The following is a 19,156-nucleotide window of genomic DNA, read 5'->3' on the forward strand; positions in this document are numbered from 1 at the left end:
AGCAGGGAGCCATCCATGTAGCTGCAGCCTGGTATTTAAGCCTCTACTGATACACCCATATATTTGACTGGTGTTACCATGTGTGTGATTTCCATAAAGCCTGATACCTTCCAGAATGTATGAGCACTAATACTTGTCAGCTGCCTATACCCCAAAACAGTAAGGTGCAGGTTACAATAAAAAATTCTCTGCTTTGCTTTTATTAATTTATGCCTAAAAGCCTTTCAAAAGCCACTCTGGGATGCCTGCAAGTCTTTTGCTATGTCAGCCCATGGAAGATGTTTACAGTTAAAAGTAAGTTGTAATTTTTCAAGAAAGCTCCAGAGAGTGCTGGCAAACACTTGTTAGCATAAATATTCATGACATATTTGATTTAATTCCTCATTTGGACTTGAAATAAGCTGCAGGAGGTGCTGGTGGAGAAGTATAGCTCCTGTGTGCTTCTTGTTCCTGTGCCTTGGTGCACTGGCAGCTTCCTGTTTACAAGGTAACTGCCGTATGCTGGACTGAGTGTGTGTCAAGGTCACGTACTTCAGGCCAGGGAGTTTATTGGATCACGGAGTAACTGCTGTGTAAACAGGAAACTCCCAATAAGGATTACTCAAAAATTATTTTTAATTAGTAAATTAATAAGTTGGAGTGGGGAGGGGGGAAAGGGAAACTTAAGTTCTTGGAAGCCAACACGATTTTTCCCTACTTGCCACAAGATATGGGTTTGACTGCTTTTCCCATAGTTTTTCCTGTTTGTGTTTGTTGCCTGTTTTTTTCCCTGGTCAGGCTTCTTCCTTCTCCCTCTGTCCCATTAGGTGGTGTGACTCTTATGCTGGTAGTGTTAATGGCCATATCTGTTTTCACTGGGTTTCAGGGAGGGTGAGCGTTTTATGAATAGCTAAATAAAACCTGATAAATGCTTTTGGAAGTGCATGTCGTGAGACAGACTGACCCTGAAGGGTTGAATAGTTGCTTCAGTGACAAGAAGTTAGGACAAAGCTGAGTTTATTGAATGGTCCTCTTTGATTTTGGTTTTGTGGGGAGACCTGAAGAATCTGCATTTCATAATCATCACTGCAATTTTCCCTTCTTTGAGCACTTCTGCTTTAGAGACCAAACTGTTTCTCTGTCCTTTATGTTTTCAAATCCCGTGAAGTAAGGTTAAATGATACAAGTGAGGTGGTCTGTGTTTCTGCTGCAGGATATGGTGACCTTCTATCTTGCCTGCTCCTTGCTTTCAGTTGTGCTGCCAGTTCTCACAGTCATCACTGACCTAATTTAAATTGCTCATCTGAAATAAAAGTTTCATTTTTTTTTCATGGATGACTTTCCAGAACATGAGGTGAAATAGCTTTTTGAGAGGCAGGGTGAACACAGAGAAAAGGAAACTGTCCTCTTCTGGCAGTCTTGAGTAGTGTTTAGATGGGCTCAGTCCAGCTGCAACCCTGTTCAGCTTTGTGGGTTTTCTAGGTCAGTCCCCGACAGAATCAGGAGGTGGCAGCATCTTATATTTGGTGCATATTTTGATTCCAGATCAATATGAACTATTTTATTTTCTTTGCTGCAGTAAAGGGGTCTACAGTGGTTATGGCTGGAGGAAAAGAAATGCAGGATCCCCTTGAGATCACTGTCATGAAAGTGCTGTTTGGCATAGTTGGACCTTGTGTGGAGGTGATGGGTGGGATTTGTTTGGGTGATATTTCAGGTGGTAAATTTTTGCTCCTTGTCTGCTTCCCTGGGAAATGAGAGGCTGTGAAGTTGTATTTAAGGTTATCCCTGAGATGTGTTTCTCAGATCTCCTTTCGACATTTGCTTTTGCTGAATTCAGCTGGGCCTTTACAGAACTATGAGAGATGTCTGAGCCTTACAGTAGCCACAAGATCCTAATACCTGAAGTTAAGCATGGCCTTATGGTCCTTACTAAATCCTTTTGCAGTTACTCTTTACTGGCAGTGAGCCCTGTACTTGGAGCTCAGCTGACATGCTCTCCTGCACTGAAGGGGTGGGGTGTCTATTTGGTAACCTCTACTCACTCCCCTCTGCTGTGATTTATATTTGCGGAAAGTACAGCTCTCTTCTTAGCTCACTGGAAGTGTACGAACAATTACTGTGTGGTACAAACTGTCTAGCCCAATTAGACAGGGGTTTAAAGAACAAGCTTGACAAGACTAGGTGTCTACGTGGTACTATAGTAGACCCTATCATTAGCTAGATAGCCCTACCTTAACTTATCCTGAAATAGATGAATAGCACCCTGATGCAAACCAAGGAATTCTTTGGGTAACAAAAATAGTGTCCAGGGCTCTGCACACAGTATTCATACCCATGGGTAGCAGCACTGTTTAAAGCTATACAAAATGGACAGATAGCTTTCAATAACATCATGGAGAGAAAACATCAGGTTTATCTGTCTTGTGCCAGTGTATTTTTCTCTATTCTGTCCTGAGGAAGAAATGTGGAGGGTTTCAGTTTCTGATACTACAGCCTTTTAAGAAAGAATTGAAGAGAGGCAGTGCCATGTGCCTGACTGTAAAGGTCACCTTTTCAAACTCTCACTGTCATAGCCAAGCACAGCAAGGCTTCAGTGTGCTGACACTTCTGAACACCTTCTGCTGGGTTTCTCTCTGCAGAGAGCTGTTCGGAGTTGAAGGTCTGATTAAAGACTGAATGTAATTATTGGGATAATGTTTCTGGGAAGTCATCTTTAGAGAAAGAGGGAAACTTGTATTTGGTGAGTTTGCAGGGAGTTTTCTGTTAATAAGTGGTTCTTTGGGAGTCCTAAAAAAATTAAAACCCAGTTACCTGCATGTCTTTAGCAGAGTTTCTGGTGTCTAACACGATGTGACCATAAATGGTGTTCTCAATAGGGGTCGTAGCCTCTTTTCCTACTCTGCTCCCCACCCCTTCCTCCAGCTCTTAAAATGTCAAAGCCCATTGAGTTTGTTGGGAGACACTGCCTGCATTAATGGTCTGTCTTTGAGAAATCAGGTTCAGAGTAGCAGTTGCTCAGAGGTTTAGTCTATTAGAAGCAATATCCAAGGGGAGTCAAAGGGCAGGAAGCAGCTAAGGAAAAAAATGCTATCCATCTCATAATTGTAGGAATGCTTCTTTGGCATACATATCTGGTTTTGAGTAGAGGTTTTGTATGTATCCATCTCTTGACCCCAAAATCATGAAACTACATCAGTGGGACCAAATGTTATGTTTGTTCACTTAAAAAAGGGACAGTGTGTAAATAGACATCACCAATTGCATGAGGAGCTACTGTCTCATTCTCCACATATAAGCATATAGATGGTCAAGTTGGGACATACATTTTTCTGTGAAAGGAAATTAATTTGCTCCCAATATTGTTCCATTTTGCAGCTGCAATGTTTCTGGTCAGACTCTTGGTTGTGACTAAATGTCTTGGTTCGAATTGTAAAAGCTGTGTTGCTTTTCAAAGTGGTTTTACTGTGATTGCAGATGGCTGCAGCGTGCATGGCTGTCAGGACATAAGCTGGTAATAGCCATTTGTGTTTGTGATGGGTTTTGCTTCTGTGATGGCTATAGTTTTTCCTATTATTTGTACTCATGAAACAGGTTGCCCTGTTCTTAACCTCTCATTCCAGCACCAAAGGAGATGTTAAGGCTGTGACTGTGTGTTGTCATTACAGTGCAGGTTTTGGCTTGTCTCTTGCTTTTGTACTCTCATTGTCTTCCAGCTGAATCACTGCTGTTATCTGGTATCACACCCTATTTTTAAGCCACAATGCTTTTCTGTTTCTGGGACTGCTGGAATACTCATGCTTCATAGGATTGGAGTTTAGACTTGCTGATTCTGTGTCCTGCTTCAATTATCTTATGTTTCGGATTTTTTTCTGTGTGAGTTTGATTGTTTATCAAATAGTTTTTTTGCTTATCTGTGTTACCCTCACTGGATACTTAGAATCGTGAGTCAGATAGCAAAACTATGGGATTTTATAGATAAACAGTAGAGCTACAATAGAAGCCAGGGCTCAAAGGATATTGCTGGGTCTTCTGATTCCTCTTCCAACTCAGAAATTATCAACTACAGTTTAAGTGCTCATGGCCATTTGTTTACTTAACAGAAGCTTTAGAATATCTGTAACTGAAGCTTAGAAGAACAGGTTGAACAGTTATTAAGTGCTCAGATACATAAGAGTGGGTGTTCTATTGCCTTTAAGTTTTAGAAGTAGGATTTATACTTTGGTGCTTTGTGTCACTGTAAATGTTAAAGAAATGAAAGTAAATTACCAGGAAGTGCCTTGTCTGCAGTAGACAAGTGGTAAGAGGTAAAATGTTGGAAGGAAATGATTAGACTCTGAATCAGTGATCAGAATCAATATTGACAAGATTGCATGTGTTTGAAGCCTTGATCTCACGTGTTGGATTTCAATGTAGCACTGAAAAAGTTGAAACTCAAAGAATTATACATCTTTCTCAGGAAATTGTCCATGAATTGGATTAAGGAACTGTTTCTTATTTGGGATGGCACTTCTCAGCCTGTACATATGTTCCTCTAAAATTTTAAATTATGTCCCGAAGGACTTCTCCACATCTGGAGCCTTTAAGTCTCCTCCAGTTATGCATATGCCTCTGACACCTTCCCCCAAGAAACTCCTCACCATTTAAAATTGGGTGACCCCTCTCCTTGTACAGTGTGTTGTGGTACAGTGCTTTGGCTGGATAAGGTTTGTGAGCTAATCCTTAATGACTGAGTCCTGCTGCTGGAAGCTGAGGTGCCAAGTTGCATGGCATGGCTTCCTGTGGGGCTTGATAAGTCTTGATGAAACACAGTGATTGTCAGGGAGACAGCACGTGTGCCAGAGGTAGCAGGAGGGGCCTTAGGCAACTCCTGCACCTTCACGGGTTTGCCTCAGAGAGGAGTTACTGTGGGAGTAGGTAATGAAATGCAATAGATTTGAGATGATGGCAACAGTTGTTCAGTCCAGAGAAGCTTACGAACTTAACTTGACCTTTCAGGTGTTTTCTGGGAACATCTACTCACCAAACGTCTCTGTACGGCTCTGTGTTGGTACATATGGAATGTGGTTTATAATTTTCTTCTCAACCTTGGTTCTCTATCTGCTGTTATTGTACTAATCTGCTTCTCCAGCTCATCACAGCTGTACTCTGAACTTTCATTTGTTCTGTCTCCTTTCTGCTCCTCCTCTGCCACCTGGCTTTCTCTTCAAGGCACTGACAAGTTCTGCTGCAAAGCAAGGCAGCTGAGTACAGCTTACCTTCTGTGACCCAGGTGTAGAAATTCTTCCATGCTGAGATGTTTTTTCAGACACAGCTTGCTCGGCAATTATTCAGATGAGTCATAAATACATGGGTCTAATTTAATCTGTGGTGTGGTTTTGAATTTGTCAGCACCGTTGGCTTACTCATTTGCTTTTTTCTGACATAGGATTTAATGTTTCATTTTGAGCCTATTTGTAGGGTTTTGTACTTTGACTGCTGTATCTTTTTTTCTTTTCTCCCTGAGGAGTACTTTGCATTTTTCTGAAAAGGGTTAACACAAGCCTGAGGATTTTCCATTCCACATCTCCTGAAGTGAAAGCAGATGCAGAAGTACGTAGTGTCACTGTGCTGACTTTATCTGCCTTATCTTTCTTCTGGTATCTTAGAACCCGTTCAACCAGCTGGTTTCTGATGTATTGAAAAACCTACATGGTTTCTTTTTTGTTTTCTGCTCCTGAAATCCCTAGCTATTACAATAAATTTTCAGTTCACCTGTATTTTTTTTTTCAAGAGCCCCAGGTTATCCTAAATTTTCTTTAATCTGACCTGCATGACTCCTCATTCCTTGGTTTGTAAGGAGTAACTCTGTGTTTTGGGATTCTGAAGGGAGCTGACCCTGGTTAGCAATTAATAATCAGCTGATGGCTCAGGTCCAGCCAGCAAGATGGGGGAGAGAATCAGAAGAGCAAATGCAAGAGAAACTCTTGGGTCAAGATGAAGGCAATTTAAATGAAGGACAATGTGTATGTGTGTGGACATCAAGTGACACAAAGGCAGTAACTCGCCACCTTCCACAAGAAGTGGGATGCCCAGCCAGTCTCCAAGCAGCAATTACTTTGGAAAACATGACCCTCGGACTTTTTTGCCAAACAATATGTGATATGATGTTATGTGATGAGGTATCCCTTTAATCAATTTGGGTCAGGTGTCCTGTCAATGACCCCTCACAATCTTCTGCCTACCTTTTAGCCTACTTGCTGGCAGGGAGTGGAAAAGTAGAGTGGGAAACAGAAAAGGTCTTGTTGCTGTGCAAGCACTGTTCAGAAATAGCTGAAATATTGGTGTGTTGTCATTACTATTTTGATTACAAATCCAAAACACAGTACCATATGGGCTGCTGTGAAGAAAATTCATCCCAACCACACCAAGTATACTCTCCTGTGGTAGTACTCTCTGCAGTCAGTTGAACAGTTTTAATTGCCTCCTGTTTTATTTTATAACCTACTAACTGCTGCTTTGAAGTTCTTTTTAAATTTGTATCATGTAGCAACATGTTAGTAATTCTTGCAAGTATTGAAGTAGAAATCATAATTACGTCTGTATGATAGGTTAATTATCTTAATTATGGCTTACTTGGGTATTATAGTTGCTTCAAATGTGGATATATTAGATAAGAACTTGACAATCCAAAGAACAGCCAAAAAATTACTTTGCTTTGGGAACAAAATAACTTTTCTCTGGGAATAAAAGTGTTTGGTGGTTTGAGGTTTTTATGCCCTTCAAGTCATGCTGACAGTGCTAGATCACTTCAGTTTTAAAGCTTCTATATTTAAAAAAAAATAATAAACTTAAACTGATTGTTTTTAGATGTTCTATAGGCTAAAGTAATTTTCAAAATTTCAATTTCTGAGTTACTTCAAATTAATCAATTCCATTTATTCTGCTCATCATGGCTATAATTTTGAGATATGGCCACAGGATATTTTGTTCAACCTCAGTAAACATCTTCTAGTCTTACATCTGACAAGGTGGCTGTGATACCGAGGAACCCAAGAACCTTCAGATTTGGTTCCTTATCATTGTTGTCTCCTCATCTTGGAAGGCTGTATGACAGCTGTCCCTCTTCAGAAAAGACTCCTAGATTTTTTAGACCCCTTGATTCTTAGCTGCCCTTTTGCTGTGGGAAAGTGTGTGGGCCCTATTTTGTGTCACAGCCACCTTACAGTGCTTATGGGATTGTTTGTGAAAGGGACAGGTTTCAGTTCCCGTGTTACGAAGCAGATCACATCACATCTGGGTGTTTTAATTTGGTCAGTCAGTTAAAAACTCTTAAATGGATGAAGTTAGATTAGGGCAGTATCAAGGCAACCCAAACAACATGAAGTCTGGCTTTCTCAAAAGAAAGAAGGGAACACTACAAGGTCATGGAACCTAATGTCTAGGATGTAATCTCTGCTTGATTGGTAAGTGGCAAAAGGGATTCCAGAGCCCTGGGAGCCTGCACCTGATGGGGAGATGCTATGGAGTTGGGAGCAGGTGACCGTGCCTCTTGTAACAGAAAGAGCAACTTCCTTGGGGGAGGGATTGCATAGTGTTTGCTGCAATCCAGAAACCCACCACAGTGACCAGAATCAAACCTGCTAAGGAGGACAAATCTCTTAGGAGAGACCTGCCTATACATGTTTTGAATTTTTTTTTAAATTTTGCATAGTCACTTTGCTTTTCCTACTTAAAAGGTTAATTTTAGCTTGTAAAATTTTTCTTTTTAAGTTGAAAAGTTTTTTACACTTCTGCAGAGTTTGCCATTCTAGCAATGTTTTGACAGATGCAGCTCGGGAGGTCAATTCTAGCAGGTGAGAGCTACTACTGATGGCTGTGTGCAGGGAGGCTGCTTGGCAGCCCCAGCTGGCCTGGGCTGCACAGGCGCTGCCTTTTTGACTACCTGCTGGCAAGGAATGGTGCATTTTGATGGCTTTCCGATCTCATAGTGTGTGGGAGAGTAGGACATGGCTTTCTAGAGTGAGAAACTAGGCACTATTAGCAGATTAACAGTCTAGGGGCTTTTTGCTGTTTTCTAGGATCAGAGGCTTTAGCCATTAAGCAATAGCTCCATGCCTGTCCTAGCTCCTGCTGTATGCCTGTCTGGATTGCCAGCACTGCTCACAGAGCCAAAGTCAGCTTTTTTGCCACTTTCTCAAGATACCTGCTGTTGCAGCAAGGCCAAGCAACTTGGGTTTGTATGGATCTTTGTCTGACTGGCTTTTGGTTAGTGTTGTTGGCTGTGTCACTGATCACCTCACCCCTAAGAGTTCCCTTGTTATTTAGGAGCCTAGAGTTCAAACACCAGCCTTTCATCAATACAGGTATAAATATCATCTTGCTTTCATACGGTGGCATTGAACTGTTGAGGGTAAGTACAGGGAAAATGTGGTGGCAGAAGACTTTTTTCCTCCATAAGAAACCAGGCTTTGGTATTTTTTTTCTGGGTCTGTTACCAGTCTGATACAGATCCAAAATCAGATCTGCTGTTTCACTTGTAGTTCAAAAGAGAAATGGAAATACTAGTAGTGAATATATTCTGATGATCAGGTCATCTGCTGTGGGAGATACTATAAGGATGTGCTTATTGCACATCTTTCTCTTTTTACTCCACAGCTTTGTAATGTAGTCCTCTAAGTGCAAGTTGGGCCTGAACAATTGTACCTCACAGTGATCCCACTTTATTAATGCAGTAGGTTATGTCTTAGAGGCCAATGTCAGTTGTGCAGAAAGTTGTGTCCTTGGGAGATCCTTGTTTTTATGACCTATTTGCTGATTGCTTTGATATGTGCTAAGTGAGGACTTGTGCAGCATTGCCACAGCTGGAGATAAATTCCCTCCAGTTACATACAGGTAACAGTGATGTCAGCCTGGAACTGCCCTGCTATTTGAAGCTGGATAGTCAACTGCTTTATACTTTTCATAAATATTACACAGCTGTTTGTCACATTCATATCTTGCAGCAAGGTAGTAATTGGATAATGTGTGAAAACCCACTGTAAATTCATTGCTTTTAATTTCACTAAATGCCTGTAGCATTCGCATTGTTTGATAATTTTACAAATGCTGGAACTTAAACCTGGCCCTGCAGGTAGTTAAGTCATGTCTCCTCTCTAGTGTGATATCTCTGCCTGTGTGTCATGTTGTCTTAAGGAGTCAAATTTAGAGAGAGATATTTGTTTTTTGTTTGAGAAAGGCTGAGGCTTTTTCTGGCTGTAGGTGCCTAGAAATGTTGGCAGAGGTATCAGAAAATACAGTGATTAAAACTATCATACTCTATGGTCTCCTGCTGTTTTGGAGGCGTGTTTGGTTGCTTACCACCTTGCTAGGCAAGCTGCTGAGCTTTTCAGGCCTTGGGTTTGTCAATTCATTCCCTCTTGATGCTTAGCTAAGAACATGACAGAAATTTTGATGCCTGTTCAACTTCTGTTCTTGTGTTTATTGTCAAGTGCTGATGGTCTCTGATTTGCTAGCTACCTTTTGTGTGGGGGAACAGCATCTTGAGAACCAGCTCAAGTTTTAATGTTGTAACTACTGTCACACATCTTCAGGATGGGGAGATTCTGTTCTCCCCTTCCTCATTCTCCACTCTGTAGAAATTATTTCTGAATGTTTGGTTGAAATTACCCGACCTTATCAAATGCTAATAAAAGAATGAGTAAATTCTGTTCTGCTGAACACAGAAGATAAACTACTTCTAAAGAAGGACTCCAGAGTACAGACCTCACCAGGCTGGTGTGAAGAATTTCCTTAACTTTTTGTTTTGAATGCATCTTCTGTGGTACTCCTTTAACAGTCCAATAGTCTGTTGGTCCTAAAGGCTTTCTACCTAGCATGCTGAGATTTATCAGCCAGTTGTCTTGACCAAACTGTTCACTGAATCTTTCCATGATTATTTGTTATGTTGCTATTTTAGTACCAGATTTTGCTATTTTGCCATCTTTCTTTGGAGATATCACCAGTTTTTTGAAGGGCATCTTAATAGACTCCCTTCCTCTGCTCCGTGTTGTTCCTTTTTCCCCCTTGTTTCTAAAGTCTTTTTGGTCACAAGAGGGTACATTTGGCCCAGGCTTCCAGTATGATGACCTGAAACAGCCTTCGTATTTCTTATAGGTGTTTAATCCATTTAGTTGTCAAGACCTGATGGGAGTCACTAAGAATAGGTCCCACACGCCCACACTGCTGTCACTTGGAGGACCGGATATGTGGCAGACATCCTGCAGGTAGCATTAAATTGGATGAACTGCATTCTGGAAGAAGTCTGACCAGCTAAACTCAGTATGGCAGTGACATGTAGACAGACAGACAGTGATACTGGGGCACGGTAGTGGAGCACCAATTAGATGTGTTTTTAGACAGTTTGAAAAGCCGTATTTGTTTGATAAGATGTATCTGAATATGAATTGCCTAGCTATCTGGAGCAGAGAACTCCAGACAGATCATCTCCCTGTTCCAGGTGTTCAGCACTAGTGCACAGGGGTCCTGGGAAGAGACTGGCAGCCAGAGCCACTCCCAGTCAGAGACCAATTCATCTGTCGGGGCTATATGATGTAACAATAAGTGCTGGTGTTTTCCCAGCTGGAGCCAAATGGCTACTTGTTCATAGTGGATTTTCATTGTTTGGCTTCTCTTTCTTGAAAGAGAATGAAGAACTGAAGAGAAATAGCCACCCTTTTTTATTCAATATGTATAGGTATGTATCATGCCTTAGTGACATGCCGTTGCAAGCAGCAAACTGATTCTGGTTTACCTTTTCATATAGGAGTTAGTTAAAGTTTTGGGTGGTCAGAATCTAGATTGTAGTGAAGCATCTTTCATATTTTGAGACACCATTTTGCTTTCAGCAGACTTTTCCTTAGCCCCTGCCTTAGATGTTTGTTCAGGCAGTAGGAGCTAGTCCTCTGTATCCCAGAAGTGTATCTGAATGTAGCTCATAAATAAATGTAGCTCATTTTAAAACCTACAGTCTGCAGAGGAAAATAGTGCAGTTGTCACCAGAAGTGGAGGTAAGGGAGAAGGTCAAGAAAGACTCATTTTCAAGATGGAAAGACGGAGACCTTCATCTGAAATACAAAGCAGTGCAGCATATGCTATTCCAGTCATGAATAATGGTTAGAACACAGCAAGCTGCTTTACTTAACAGTTAGGAATGTCTAATGAAGACCTAGTAGCTTAAATGATACAAATGAGTCTTCACTCCTCACACAATTAAGTTTTCCATGTTATTGGCAAACATTACACTTGGAGAATAACACAAGCTTAGATTTCTTCAAACTGATTATATTTAGATTTTTGTCTGGCCTGGGTAGAGTGTGTGGGAGAATTTTGCTTGTTAGATTTTTATCTTGCATCTTGTGGCTAGTGACAGACTGCTTGTTGCTGTTACAGCAGCAGCTCCACCTCTTTCCAACATCAATTAGGAGAAGTTACATACAAATTAAGTAAAGTAGTCCTGGGGCTATTTGTGAGGATGACCACAATGATACAGGATGAGAAGGGGAGGCAGAGGGGGGAAAAGGGCTCATGGTTAACAGGTTTCTTATGTTTTCTTCTATTATTTTTTTCTGGTGTATTTTCTGTCAGGATAGGGGAAGGAGATAATAGTTAACTACAAATAATGAGGTAAAGGTGCCGCACCCCAGTGCTCCAGGAAGGATGGATAGGGACGCCAGAAAAAGGGGTGACTTTTGGATTGCTTTTGTTCAGCTTGGTTCAACTCAGCTGAGTCATGTTGACTCCATGGTTGTTTCTATCCCATCACAGCACAAAGCAACATTATATTAGTTTAACATCTTGTTGTAAATCAGATGGAAGTAAGTTTGGGTCACCCTGCAGTTGGCAGCTGATTAGTGATTGCAGTTCAGCAGGTAATTGGTCACTAGTTAATATGCAGTGACTTGGCTGATAGCAGGCGTCTCTCCTCAGGCTCAGCTCCTTGCAGGACCACCTCACAAAACTTGTGCCTTGTGATCCTAACTGCCAGCATAGTGGGTTAAATATGTGGCTTTGGAAGGCAAGCTTGTGTCTTCAATCATAGGACTCTCAAAGGCGTAGAGCTTGCTGTTTCTTTCAAAAATCCTTGGAGCTGTTTGGTTGGATAATTAGAAATGTCTGCTTAGTTGCCTACCAGGTACAAGCTTTTGGGTTTTGTGCAAAATTAAATACAAATTACTTTAGCAGTGTCTCCCACAGGTTATTCTCAGTGTAAGAATCCTGGATTATTTACAGTATAAACAGCACTTTCTGACCTGGTTGTGTCTGGGAATTGACTTTCCTCCATCTGTGCTGAACTTGCAGGGAGAATACTTAAAGTGTGTTATACTGCCAGTGTAATGGAGAGAACAGTGGTAAGAGCAGTATCCCCCTGGGGTTTGATCCAGTTGTTATATTGGCTTCTAACACTATCTGAGACACCTTGAGGTATATGAAATGTCCTCCTGGGTCTGGCACACAGGACTTGGTCAGACCCTCAGCTTTCCTGAGCAGCAGTTGGAGCCTGTGAGATGTCAGCACAGGCACAGAGCTGCCTGCTGTTGCCTCCCTTGGTCTTGAAGAAAGAGGTAGAAGAGCCAGTCCAGCAACACCTGACTGCTAGGCTAAGGGCATGGGGAACTGATGCTTGTGAATGTCAGCTACTAGGAGTTTTGCCCACAAGTGTGTCAGTGTTTGAAGCACAGGTAACAGTAAGAGAGCGTCTCCCTCTCTCTGCAGCTGAATATATTGGAAGTTCGTTCTCCTTTTCAAATGTATTAGCACTCGTTCTGGTCTTTCTGGTGGGCAAAACCAACTTCAGTTACAGATATTTTTTGTGAAGGATAACAACTTTGAAAAGTTGTGATTTTTTTGTTGACGTCTTTTGTTTCTTGCAGTCCAGGTTTTGCTGACTCATGAGAATGTCATGGATGGCTGAACATCTTGAATACACCCTCATCATCTCCAGCATAAGATTTAGGGTTGCCAAGCACTTTACAAGGGTTTGGCCTGGGAAATTTCAGGAGTATTTGAACTAAAATACTGTTTACAATGGATGAGCACTAGTCTGTACAAAGTCAACTGCCAAGCTCTTGTGGAGTCACCATCATTGCAAAGCACTTTTTTTGTGGACTATGTCAGTGTGAGCAAGACTGCCTTCCCGAATTCAAAATTTTGCAAACTTCTAGACTTTTGCATCCTGCTAGTGCTAACAGCTGTGTTGAATGAGCTTTGGATGAAGCACAGAGGGCATTTATATGGCCTCAAGTTGTAACAATATTGGCTTTCTTTACATTGTGGAAGGAAAAATATTTCCTGTTATTTATTATCAGCTTAGCTAATATTAGCAACTAAGCCATACAGTCATGAAAGCTCTTGGCTAGAACTGTGTCTTGCAGTACTTGTTCATACAAAGCATTTTTTTTTCTACCATTGGGTGCAAGACCAATTTTTAATGAATATTATGCACTGGCCGTGACAAATCCTTTATGTTCACTGTGAGATTCTGAGTGTTAAAACAAAGGGGGCTTCACAGATACTGACATTGATCAGATGACTGGGAGGCTGGCCTGAGCTCACCTTGCAGCATAATTGCCTTGCTCTGTGTGCCCTCCTACAGGGAAGCCACTCTTTTAAAAAGGCAGTGAACAAATGAAGGGTGAAAAGTCACCCTTCATGCATGTTTTCCTCACCTGGGCAGCATCATTGTTAATTTGGCAAAGTCCAGAGCACTTCTATCTGTGGCTCAGCAATGAAAACGGCTGGATGAGCAAAGACAGCCCATATATGGAGTGGTTGCTTCCTGCCCTATGGCTTCAAGCTATCAGCTGTGTGGTAAAAGTTAGTTTACATGATTAGAAACCATGCAGTTGGTTTTCTTTAAACATCATGTATCTATTTCTGTTCCCTTCCAAATGGTTCTTTTCCTCTGCTTCTTTCCCACAAGTCCAGAGAATGTGGGGAAAAAAGGTTTAGTTGAGATGGAACTGACTGCTTAAGGATGAGCTACCATTCAGGAGTACCAGTGAGATGCTCTCATCCATCTTGCTGACTTGTCCCTGTCAGGAACAGAACAGGAGCTGGCTTATCGCTGCCCAGACTTCTCCCCTTGTTGCTGTGTGCTGGAGCACGCTGACCTGGCTCCCTGAACAGATGCTGCCTGGCAGTGTCTGCATAGCAGAGATGATTGGGTGAGATGGAGGCTTCTTCCACTTAAGTCCAAGAGCCTCATTTCTCCCCAAGTAAGGGAGGTACAGTCTATTTGTAGTATGCAGACACAGCCTTGTAGTATGAAAAACACAGCTGTCACCAGCACTGTTTGATTCCATGTCCCCACCCAAATGCTTTGTGAGCTGCGCTCCCTGCACTAGCATTCTCTTTTTTTAGCAACTCAAACCAAGGCCTGGCCCACCCAGTTTCAGCAGGCAGGAAGGATAAAATATCCTGAGAGCCCTGCCTCACTGCAGGGAGATCCCATGTGATCATGTGAGATCATGACATGCTCAGCGCAAAGATGTTGCTGTGTTTCTATTGCAGCCCTGTTACAGCTAAGCATTCCAGATGTATGTCTCCTGCTTTAGGGTAAATATGTGCACTACTGTCACCAGGGTGGAGGCTGTCCTCTTATATCTAAAAGAATGGGGAAAAAAAAGTAATCCTAAATAATGCTCTGTTCCAGCTAGTAAAAATCTTGAAGTGAAGACTCTTGGTGTTTGCAGTGGAAGGTTGCTGGTTGTAGAAAGATTCTCCCAGTGCTATGTGCACTCTCTTTGGTACTGAGTGTTACAGGGTACTCAAAGCATGGTCTGGACCTTTTGTTTCTTGCAGGTGATGAAGCTCCAGGCTTACTAGAGAAGTCATCTGTGATTGCTGCTGGAACACTTTGAGAGCAGGAAAGAATGTGGATCAGTCTGCCAGAATAAACCTTCTCTGAGTACTGGAGCTGGAGGCACAGGCAGTTATATGCAGCCAGGGCAACACTGTTCTTGCTGGGCATGGTCTAGTGCACCTCTGCACAGCATGGACTGGAGCAATGAAATGCAACAGGTCATGGGTTGTGTCTCTCATGTGTTGGTGGTTACTTGTATGGTGTCTTTGCTCTATATTCCCTGAGTCTGCAATCTCTATAGTGGCACTGTGACTTGGCCTTCAATGTGGTAGGAAGGTTTCTGAATCCATGAGACTGCAGGATCCACTGGCTTAGTACTGAAGAGCTGTTCCTTTTGCTGTCCAGGAGTTATAACATTGGTATTTCTTTATTTGTTGCTACAGCCTTTAATTTTCCTTGCTCTTTTCTGGATGGATGAGTATAATATAAATGTCGGATTTTTCCCCCCCTTTGTTTAGCTGAGTTTAGCTCTTTGTCATTTGTAGGAGCCTCAGCCTACATAGGGAAGTGCTTCAATGTTTAATTTCCAGCATTTTTGATTCTCATCTTACTAATGAGAATCTCACCACTATTTTCCCTTTCCTGATTTAGAAACTAGAGCTTTGCTCAAGATCATATCTACTTCCATTTCCTTGTGTCTCCTTCATACAAATGACAACCTGAAAATATTTTTGTCCTTTCATGAACAGGTTGTTAATTTCATAATTCGCAATAGGAATAAGTTAATTAAATATCTCTTCTTCTTAATGCTAGCTTTGTAAAATAGTTATGTTAAACAGAACACACAAATACCAAATTACTTTGCTCTTTAGGGTCATCTTGCATCCCCTAGAGATGTATGTAAATCCAAAACCAAATTCTTAGGAGAGATATTTTTGTTAATCACCCTGTTCTTCTCCCCTTTTTTAGTTTGCCTTTAACGAGACTTGCAACTTAGTCTCCAAGCATGTGTTACTGCAGGTATGTGAATAATCATCCCTGAAGTAATGGGAAGAAATCTTCAGCTAGTGGGTATTAGCACAGCTCTGTGCTGGGTGAAGATGAAATCATCTGAAGATGATTTGAGTCATCCAACGGAGCCTATCAGTTTCTGTTGTGGCACTAAGTCTTACCCAGGTAATTCATTACAGCAGCAGCTGATTGTTCTTGCTTCTCTGTGTTTCCAGGACTGCCCAAGGAGAGGTTAAATACTATAGTGATGGTAAGGACTGTGGGCACGTCCATGTCTCAACAGTGCTTACGGAAGAAAACGAGAGCTGTCCTGGCAAACATGATGGGAGGAGTCACAAGGGCTGCTGAAGCAATTCTTGTGACACAGTAGAGCAGGATCTTGTTAATGGATTAGTGTATAAGACAATTCTTCAGCATTCTGCAAGTCAGGACAATTCTGGATAATGTTCATTTCTCAATTAGGGAAGAGATTGACAAGGCAGCAGGAGGCTCCAAACAGAAAAATTTCTACACAGTGATTAAACAAGGAGGAGAGTTTTTTTTAGGATTATCCTAAATGAGAGATTGATTAAATACTGCTTGACTCAGAGCCTTAGGTGAAACTGTGCGGTTTGCTCTTAAGGGCACAAAGGAAGCAGAACAAATTGGAAAAAAAAAGTGAAGGTTTGCAGACATAAAAAATTACTTCTGTATCCACTGGCTTTGCAATACATGAGTTCAATTAAGTTCATACTACAGCAGTAAAAAAGGACAACTGAAGATTTAAGTTTGGTTGTGCTGTAAGCTCAGCTGTAAGTAATACGCTGCTTCTGCACAAGCTGTTGGCACTGGTCGCTGCTGAGCAGAATCTGGCTATTCTGTAGCTTGTGCTGATACAGTTTCTAGCAAAGCAACCCATCCTGTTAGTGTTTTGTTAGGGACAAGTCAAAGCAGTGTTCTAAAAGGAGGAAGTTATCAAGCGCCTTTTCAAAGGCTGAAACAGCACTTACCTATGTTTGCATATGACTTGCTTACTGTATCCTTTATGCAAGGATAGAGAATGAAGTCATAGGATGTGGGATTATTTAGGTGACACTAAAGGTGACATTAAATGTATCAGAGCATTTGTGGATGAGACAGGATAGTGAGCTCTTTATGGGGAAACTCCAAGCTCTGTGCAAGCCCTGTAGGAAACTTTGGGGCTTAAGATAAAGCCATGAACCTGCTCTGGAATCAGTCACATGTCTGTCCCTTCATGGATTTCCTTCTTTCTCTGTAACAATCAAAACCAGAGTTAAGTGACATATATGCCTTACTACCATAGGGTGTTCCTGCTCAGACATCACTAAATTTTTTTTAAAGTCTAGGTTTGTGTTAAATTTCTTCCAGCTTCTGTTCCTGCAGTTACTGTGCTTCAGGGCTACATAGATTCTCATGTTCGGAGGGACTTGACATCAGCAAGATGATCTGGTTTGGACACATCAGGTAGACCAAGATTCAGGCTAGAGAAGATTCCCACGGTGGATTGAAGGCTCCAAGTTCCAAGCATATTTGGACTTGCATTAAACAAACTATTAATAAAAATAAATTTGGCAGCAAGTCCTCTGGCCTTGGTAATCAATCACGACCTGATGGCAGCCTCAGCTATCGTGGTGTGACTAAGTGAAAAAGCAAAATGTGGGTGAAGATCCTTATGTATTGAAAACTTTTTTGTTTCTTTAAGTTTCATAATGAAAGATATTCTGTCAATAAAACGAGAAAGGAAAGGCTTAGTAGGTTTTTTTATAGGCCTGATAAACGATATTCCCTTTTGTGAAAATACACTCAAACTAGGGGACAAGCCAATTTGTAAAGTGTGTTAGGTGTATACTCTTCTTTTTTCCTCACACAGAAGTTTGAATATACCTTTCCTGAATGCTTTATAATAATTCTTTTAATATGTATATTTTTGCTAATATTTAAAATATTGCTAGTGTGCTACTGTACAAGTAAGATACTTGAGTGCAACCATGAGGAAAAGCATAAACTATGGAATTTGGACTTGCATTTGTAATGGGTAACAAGAGAGCTGTGTTGCAAACTTTTTTGTGACATTAATTATACAGATCTTACCTTTTCCATTCCAATTTTTCCATCCTGTAGGTAGCCTTTCTTTCTTTCCCAACTGTGGCTGTAGACCACAACTGTGACACAGTTGCAGTGTTCTGCGCTGAAGACTGAACTGTCTAAACTTGTGGCTACAAGGTGTGGTGAGGTGTGTGCCTCAAGAGTTGTAATTGTGTTGACTTTTTCTTGAAGGAAAAGGAATTTGTCGGGCAGGAGCCTCTGTAGATGCAAATATTCTTTCAGGAGTTTTCTATTCTAATGTTAATTTAGAATTCTTATGAATAAAGGGGATTTTATTTCCTTGGCAGGTGTCTTGGTAACTGGAGAGCTTTGGAGGAGAAAGATGAAAAACGCACTTGGCTTATCAATCGCTGATGCATTAATGTCTTCTCAGTGTCCCCATGTGAAAGAAAAAGTAACTTTCTGCCTTTACTTCAGGTAAGTGCCTGTTGTATACCATACCTCACCTGGCAAATTTTGGGAGGATCTAAGAAAATAATACTGCATGTCTGAAATTAATTTCAAAAGTGAGTGCCAAATTTTGGTCACGTGTAAGACATGAAGTGCTTTGCTTTAAGCTCTCTCAGATCAGAAACTCTGTCCAGCTAAACTGGGGGGGGCACAGCCCCTTTCTGGAGCCTGATGTGTCATCAGGTGCAGACCACGCAGAGAGGGCAGCCTGTAGCCGGGAATGCCTGTTGCTGCAGAGCACAAGGCTGTCTGTGCCTGGAACCTAATGCACTGTCAGTGCCTATAGCTACCTGGCAGTCAGGCTAAATGATCCCTGTAGGATCATTCCAATTGAACTATTCTGATGAGAAATGTGCCATGGTTCCTCAGCTGTCTGAAAGGAAAGACACCAGTATGTCCTTCCTGTGCCTCCTGGTCAGGGTAGGTGGGTCAGACCACATCTTGCTCAGAACACAGATGGGGAAAACATCGATTCCAAGCTGTTGGTTGTTCTGTCAAAGGATTAATAGTACTTTGTTATTGTTATGATGGAATGCCTGGCAGCTAAATGAACTAGGTTCTTGTGGAGTAATCAGTGGAGGGCACCTAAAGAATATGAGATACAGCAGTCAGATTATGGTCCTTCCTGAGAGTGTTTTTTAAACTTCCAGTTATATGAGTCAGGAAATTCTTGAATCGTAAAGTTGAATCATTGTTAAGAGCTCTATGTGTCATTTTCTTCCAGAAAACTGATAATTCCATTTGAACGTGCAAAATAGTTGACATTTTACATAGGCTGAAGCAATGAGT

Source organism: Camarhynchus parvulus, chromosome 4 (genome assembly GCF_901933205.1).
Source record: "Camarhynchus parvulus chromosome 4, STF_HiC, whole genome shotgun sequence".
Taxonomy (NCBI): domain Eukaryota; kingdom Metazoa; phylum Chordata; class Aves; order Passeriformes; family Thraupidae; genus Camarhynchus; species Camarhynchus parvulus.